Genomic DNA, 7,550 nt, shown 5'->3' on the forward strand with positions numbered 1-7,550 from the left:
TTGTTCTATGTCGACACGAGAAAAAAATTGAAAGCAATAAGAGGCAATGGATATCGTTTCGTCCCCAAAGGTGGGACATTCCCTACCGAAAACCATCACGATTGTTGTGAGAAGCTCCAATTTGTGAGAAGCATATACCCAAACCTGCCCCAAATGGGACAAAAAATTTACCACGACATGTTGATGCTGCTCCATGATAGCATGCCAAGTTTCATGAATTTCAGACGGCTTTTGGATTTACTAGAATTTAAAAACCAGGAATCTCAATGTTTTGCCGGCAATTAACGGCGCCCTGCTGTTTAAAATTCATTCCCATTTCTTGCATGGGACCTAAGCATGCACCCAGGGAAACAAATTTGATTTTTCAACCAATTTATATCCACTGGAGCATGTGCATGTAGTTCAAATTTTAATTTTGCACATAAATGCATTGAAAATTCAGTTAATGCATAAAAATGTCCAAACGAACCCCAAATATTCACAAAAATTCACACAACACTCCTGTTGTTCTATGTTGACACGATAAAAAAATTGAGAGCAATAAGAGGCAATGGATATCGTTTCGTCCCCAAAGGTGGGACGTTCCCTACTGAAAACCATCATGCTTGTTGTGAGAAGCTCCAGTTTGTGAGAAGCATATACCCAAACCTGCCCCAAATGTGAATTTTTTTACCACAGCATGTTGATGCCGCTCCATGATAGCATGCCAAGTTTCATGAATTTCAGACGGGTTTTGGATTTACTAGAATTTAAAAACCAGGCATCTCAATGTTTTGCCGGCAATCAACGATGCCCAGGTGTTTGAAATTCACTCCCATTTCTTGCATGGAACCTAAGCATGCACCCAATGGCACATATTTGATTTTTCAACCAATTTATATGCACTGGAGCATGTGCATGTAGTTGAAATTCGAAGTATGCACATAAATGCATTGAAAACTCAGTTAATTCACTAAAATGTCCAAACGAACCGCGAAAAATCACAAAAATTCACATAACACTCCTGTTGTTCTATGCTGACACGAGAAAAATTTGAAAGCAATAAGTGGCAATGGATATCATTTCGTCCCCCAAGGTGGGACGTTCCCTACCGAAAACCATCATGCTTGTTGTGGGAAGGTCTGGTTTGTGAGAAGCATATACCCAAACCTGCCCCAAATGTGACAAAAATTTTACCACGACATGTTGATGCCACTCCATGATAGCATGCCAAGTTTCATGAATTTCAGACGGGTTTTGGATTTACTAGAATTTAAAAACCATGCATCTCAATGTTTTGCTGGCAATCAACGGTGCCCTGGTGTTTGAAATTCATTCACATTTCTTGCATGGGACCTAAGCATGCACCCAAGGACACAGATTTGATTTTCAACCAATTTATATGCACTAGAGCATGTGCATGTATTTCAAATTTGAATTATGCACATAAATGCATTGAAAATTTAGTTAATGCATAAAAATATCCAAACGAACCCCGAAAAATCACAAAAGTTCACACAACACTCTTGTTGTTCTATGTTGACATGAGAAAATATTTGATTGCAATAAGAGGCAATGGATATTGGTTCGTCCCCAAAGGTGGGACGTTCCCTACCGAAAACCATCATGTGAGACGAGAGATGAAGGTAAATGGCCGCAGGAATAAAAGGGGGCCGGGCGGCGTGGATTCTTGGCGCGTCCGCATGGCAGTTTTTGCAGCGGGTAAGTGCACCGTCGCGTCGCGCCCGGCGCAACTTCTTGCACACGAACGTGCGTGATTGTGCGCCGGCCCCAAACACTGGCAGCGCGCGTGGAGGGACGTGGACAGAGCACCCGGAGGGACGCAAGAGCAGAGCACGTCGCGGCCGCACCAACCGCAAGCAACCACACACATAGAGCAGTTGAACAGGCAGGAAATGGTCGCCTACAAGTCGGCCAACAGTTGCGTCGCTGCGTAGAGAGCAGCCGTGTGCTACCACCTCCATCTACTATATAGTCTCCTTTGTATTCTATGCCATACTTTTCCCTCAAATTTAATCAATAAAATGTTAATGCATGTTTTAAAAATTATATAATTGGAAACTATGTTCAAATACAAATCCAACTATATAATCTTTGGCGACATGCATTCGTATTTTATTAGTTAAATCATAATTATAAACCGGGGCGCTGGTATAGTACGTAATTAAATAGCAAACCATTTTTTTAACCGTATATGTACATGGCCTTTCGTCCTCCTCTCGCACGTCTTGTCACCCTGCTGCCATAGACGGCTTATAGCGCAAGCTTGCGCAACACGTGGGGGCGTTCTTTTGGCCAAACAGTGGCACCAATGAATTGTCGGTGAGCCCATTCCCGCGCAACCTCGTAGGTTCTCGTGCAAGTATCCCGCCCGACGCGGTGAAATCCCCCAAAATCCCAATGCTTACCGGCCCACTATAAAAACGCTCACGGCCGGCGAGTCCTGCGGCGCATTTTCCCCTCCCTCCCTGTCGCTTATCTCGTCTACTTCTCCCACAATCGCCAATGTCACCGGTCCGTTATCATCACTCAGCCACTCCGCCATTATCAGAGGACAGCTCCAGGTGGGAGCTACACCGCGGCGGCAGCTCAGTCCCCGGCGTAGTGTAGTGCGCGTGGCGTCCCTGTTGGGTGTGCGCAGAACACCCACCACATGCTCCGCCACCGGTGCCCGTCGGTAGCTGTTGCCGGCCGCCGTTGTCGCCACACCGCCGTTGAAAGCTAGGGCCATCGCGCGCTCCGCCGCGGCGGCCCGAAGGTGGGAGGTGGCCGTCGTAGCCGCCACCCCACTGCCGGCACTGTGGCCATCACCCGCTCCGCCACCGTGGCCCGAAGGTGGGAGGTGGTGGTCGTGGCCGCACCCCGTCGTCGGCTGCCATGGCCGCCAACCCACCGTCGACCACCGGGGTCATCACCCGCTCCACCACCGCCGCCCGAAGGCGGGAGGCGGAGGTGGATGCCCGCATGTGTGTCAACGACCTTGCGCGCTACACCGAGTTCCTACGGGAGGAGGAGGAGCGCCTCGTCGAGCACGCAAAGAGCCTTACCGCCGCTATGGCCACGGCACACGCCGCCTCAGAGGCGAGGAATCAGGAGATCTACAAGGAGAACCACCGCTTCGAGAGGGGTCGTCTGGAGCGGCAAAGGGCGTTCGAGGTGAGCGTCGCTGAAGCTTCAACATCGGCATGCACCGTATTGCGATTTCCCAGCTCGTCGATAGGCTCCTCCTCCGCCGCCTCTTACTGAGCGCGCTCGGCAGAGGAGAGGCAGCTGGAAGTAGTACAAAGCCCCTCCGCAGTAGTAGTAGTATTTAGAGGCCATTTTGTTCAGTTCATCTGACTATAGATGTGGTGGAACTGTACAACGTACTTAGAATTAGCTAGTATATATAGTTGAACTAGCTATTTCAGTACGTGGCTGGCAACAATTGGGGAAAAGTTTGGTCGGTTCGGTTGTCGAGTTGAACTGTTTGTATAAATTAAGAATGACTACTTAATCTATGAATGAAATGTCATACCCTAGCTAGTTCAAGCATTAGAGTGTGCATCATGTTTAAATTCCTTTTAAATTTGAAATGGGGATGAAAGAACCCCCAGCACCCCCTGTAACAACTAGGGTTTACTAAAAACTTTTTCAATGAACCTGAAATGCCCTTCTAAAAAGCCCACCCTTTTTGTTTTGGGTTAAAACCTTTGAAAAAAATGGTGCACATTTTTCTAGGACATCTAAGGTCATTGGATTAATCCTTATAGTATTTGAATTTGGGCATTTAAATGCTATAAAATATTTTAAATGCTCAAATAATCATAAACTAAAATGTTTGCTATTGGATATATTCTAAGCAGTGGCCATGATTAATTTTATGATTTATGGTAATGCCCTGGCATTTTTAATAAATCCCTGAAGTTACAGAAATAATAGAATAAAAAAAAACAGAAAGGAGAGAAAGAACAGGGACTTACCTGGCGCAGCCCACCAGCCCACCCGGCTCGGCCCAGTCCACTGGCTCTTGCCAGTCATCCTCCTCTCGCCAGGAGGACGAGGAGCGCGTGGCCGGCGCCCGCGGCCACACGCCGGCCACCTCTTGCTTCCGCCGACGCCCTGGAGGCGTCTACGAGTGCCACGCCGACCCCCACGTCTCCCTCTCTTTCTTCCCACTCTTCCCGTGGCCTCTCCCCCTCTCTGGCTCTCTCCCCATCTCCCTGCCGAGCGCAGCCGTTGCCGCCGACAAGCTCCACCGCAGCCACCGCCGTCCATTCGTTGCCTCGTCATGCCAGGAAGCTCCGCCGTCGTCGACTACATCGAGTAGGCCGAGCCCCGAGCGCTCGCTCGCCCCGGAGACGCTGCACCGAGCTCGTCCTCAACTCCGGCCACCGGAGATCCCCTTCGCCGTCCCCGCCGCATCAGCTCATCCCCGACCTCGCCGACTGCCTCGATGAGACCCCCGTGAGCTCAGCCACCTCCCCACCCTCTCCGTTCTCTCTCTCGAGCCCCGTAGCGACCGCACGTAGCTCACCCGCACGCACCGCCGTGGAGCTCATCGCCGACGAGGCTCCGGCCACCCAATGGCCGCGCCACCCTATCCACTAGTCCTACTGCACCTCCAGGAGCTCAACGCACCAAACCACGCGCCTCCCCGTGCCCCCTAGCGACAAGTTCAACCTTACCCGAGCTCCGGCCGCCGCCAAACTCGTTGCCGGCGATGTTTCCAGCCACCCCAGCTCCACCCACTGCCACCACTCGACGAGGCTTCCTCCCCGCATCACGTAGATAGTCTCCGCCGTCCTTTTGGTCGCCGGAGTGCAAATCCCGCGCTGCTCCACCGCGTCTGGCCTCGACGGCGGCTAGACGCCGGCGAGTTGACCCTGTTTGACCCCGTGTGGGCCCAGGTTGACCCCCCTGAGTCTATGACAGGTGGGGCCGGCCTGCTAATTAGTTTAGGATTAGTTTTAACTAATTTTAATTAGTTTAGTCACTGACATGTGGGCCCAGGCCCCACTGACAGTTAATTAGTGTTAAATTAATTCTGTTAATTAGCTGAGTCACTGACAGACAGGGCCCACCAATCAGTTTTGACCTGGCCGACCCAGTTGACCCGCTGACATCACACCTATGTCATGCTGACGCATTAATTCAATTACTGGAATTATTCTTATATAGGAAATTCCAGAAAATAGCCAAAACTTCTAAAAATCATAGAAAATCAACCATAGCTCCAAATAAAACAATTTATATATGAAAAATGATCAGAAAAATTCAGTCTATCCATCTGTAATGGTTTCATGCATGACAAAACAAGTTAACCTTGCTGTTTAAGCAGAATAAGATAATGCACTAATAAGGCCATGTTAAATGAGCTAGCATTTGAATCTTTGATTCAAATGAGTTCACTCCATCCTGTTTTAGCTTGCATTAGGCCAAGACACATTCATTTCTGCCATGTCTTGGCATGCATCATATTGTTGCATATCGTCATGTGTTGATTATGTTTCGATCTGTCTTTCGTGGTGGGTTCTGCCTCCGAGGATAACCCCGAGTATCCGTCTGAAGGGCAGTACCCTACTACCACTACATCAGGCAAGCAACCCATTGATCATTCTGGTACAACCCATGTTCTCGCTTCTGCTCTTGTTTACTGCATTAAGACAACGCGATTCAAACTGCTGTGTGCTACGGTAGTTGAACCCTTATCCTCTGCATGACCTGTCATTGCCACAGTAACTAGATGAAACCCACTAGCATGTGTAGGAGTTGATTGAGCCATGTTTGTGTTTCCTACCTTGCTACGCCTACTATGCTTAGTGTTGTGTCAGGTCTGGTTCATCTGGGTGATGGGCTAGAGTGAAATGTTTATGTCGGTAATGTGAGGGATGTGTTGAACATGAATTGGTAAAGGTATCGATGAGAGGCCATGTAGGAGTACATGGTGGGTTGTTTCATTGAGGCCGTCCCTAAGAATTGAGATCTGTATGTGTGATTTTAAGAATCAGCTACTACCATGCATTGGGATCCTTAATTGACCCTCTCGGCTTCTTAATCACCCTAGTACCCTGTCCAGGAGTTGCAAATAGTTTTTGGTGTTTGTAGGTTATGTGTTGGCGGCCGTGTGTAGCGCTGACCCTAGGGGTGGGCTATGTTGCGGTAGATACACCGTGGCCGGGTATGCCGGGCGCCCGTTTGGCGTCTCGGGACCCTGTTCACATTGTTCAGGGCCGTATGTGGAAACCTCGGCCGGACTCCCTGCGGATGGAACCTGGATAGGCGATAAACTTGGACTAGGGACTTAAGTGTTTAGGTAGGCCGTGGCCGACACCCTCGTTGGGCTTCCGCTTGAAGGTTGCCGAGTACATGTCGTGTAAACGGCGGTAAGTGGTGGAAGCGTGTATGAAGAAGTATACCCCTGCAGGGTTAACATCATCTATTCGAATAGCCGCGTCCGCAGTAAAGGACTACTTGGTTTCCTATACAGTTCATAGACAAGTTAATGGTTACTACTAAAAGACTCAAGATAAGTGTGAGTACCGAGGATGGCCCCTCGTAGCATGACGAGGGAGGATCCCCAGTGGAGTATTGTGTTGGTGAGTAGTGGACTCGTGTGCGAAAACTATTTTTACTAGTGGAGTCTCATAGGATAGCTTAGCCAAGAGTCAAAGTTGGCTTGCTGCAATAACTCCACCACCTTCTTGAGAATGAGCATGTATAGTAGGTTCTGTTGTAAGACTTGCTGAGTACCTTTGTACTCATGTTTGCTTAATTACTGTTTTCAGATGACAACACCGCCCCCTCCGATGGGTTCTACGTAGACCTTGATGTCGACGAGTGACTAGCCACCCAGGTGGTGATCCTGGCCATGGAGGGCCCTATGTAGATAGACAGGCTTCGGAAGCCTTCTTGCTTTCTAGTGTCTGTACTCAGACTATTTACTTCCACTTGTGCTTGTATGCTTGTATGACTTGAGTGTCGGGTCATGTGACCCCTACCTGTATGAACTTGTTATGTATGGCTCTCTGGAGCCTTTAAATAAAGTACTTGAGTTGTAGAGTTTTGTTGTGATGCCATGTTGTATGTACTCATATCGGGCATATTGTGTGTATGATTGAAATGCTTGGTATGAGTGGGATCCGACAATCTAGTTGTTTATCCTTGGCAGCCTTTCTTATGGGGAAATGTAGTCTAGTGTTCCTCGAGCCATAGTAGTCCGCTACAGCCTGGTTCACCGGAGTCCTGCTAGCCCAGCACTACTGCTCAGGACACTTGACTGGCCGGCATGTGTTTCACTTCGTTCCTATGTCTGTCCCTTCGGGGAAATGTCACGCGGTGACATCCGGAGTCCTGCCTAGCCTGCTACAGCCCGGGTTCCCCGGAGTCCTGTTAGCCCAGTGCTACAGCCCGGATTCACTCGCTGATGACCGACATGCTCGATGTGACTCATGTATGCCTGTCTCCATAGGTCTGCGCCGCTTTGGGTTCACGACTAGCCATGTCGGCCCGGGTTCTCTATCATATGGATTCTAGCGACACTATCATATACGTGAGCCAAAAGGCGCAAA

Source organism: Triticum urartu, chromosome 1A (assembly GCF_056163025.1).
Source record: "Triticum urartu cultivar PI428250 chromosome 1A, HENAU_Tu73, whole genome shotgun sequence".
In the NCBI taxonomy this organism is placed as follows: domain Eukaryota; kingdom Viridiplantae; phylum Streptophyta; class Magnoliopsida; order Poales; family Poaceae; genus Triticum; species Triticum urartu.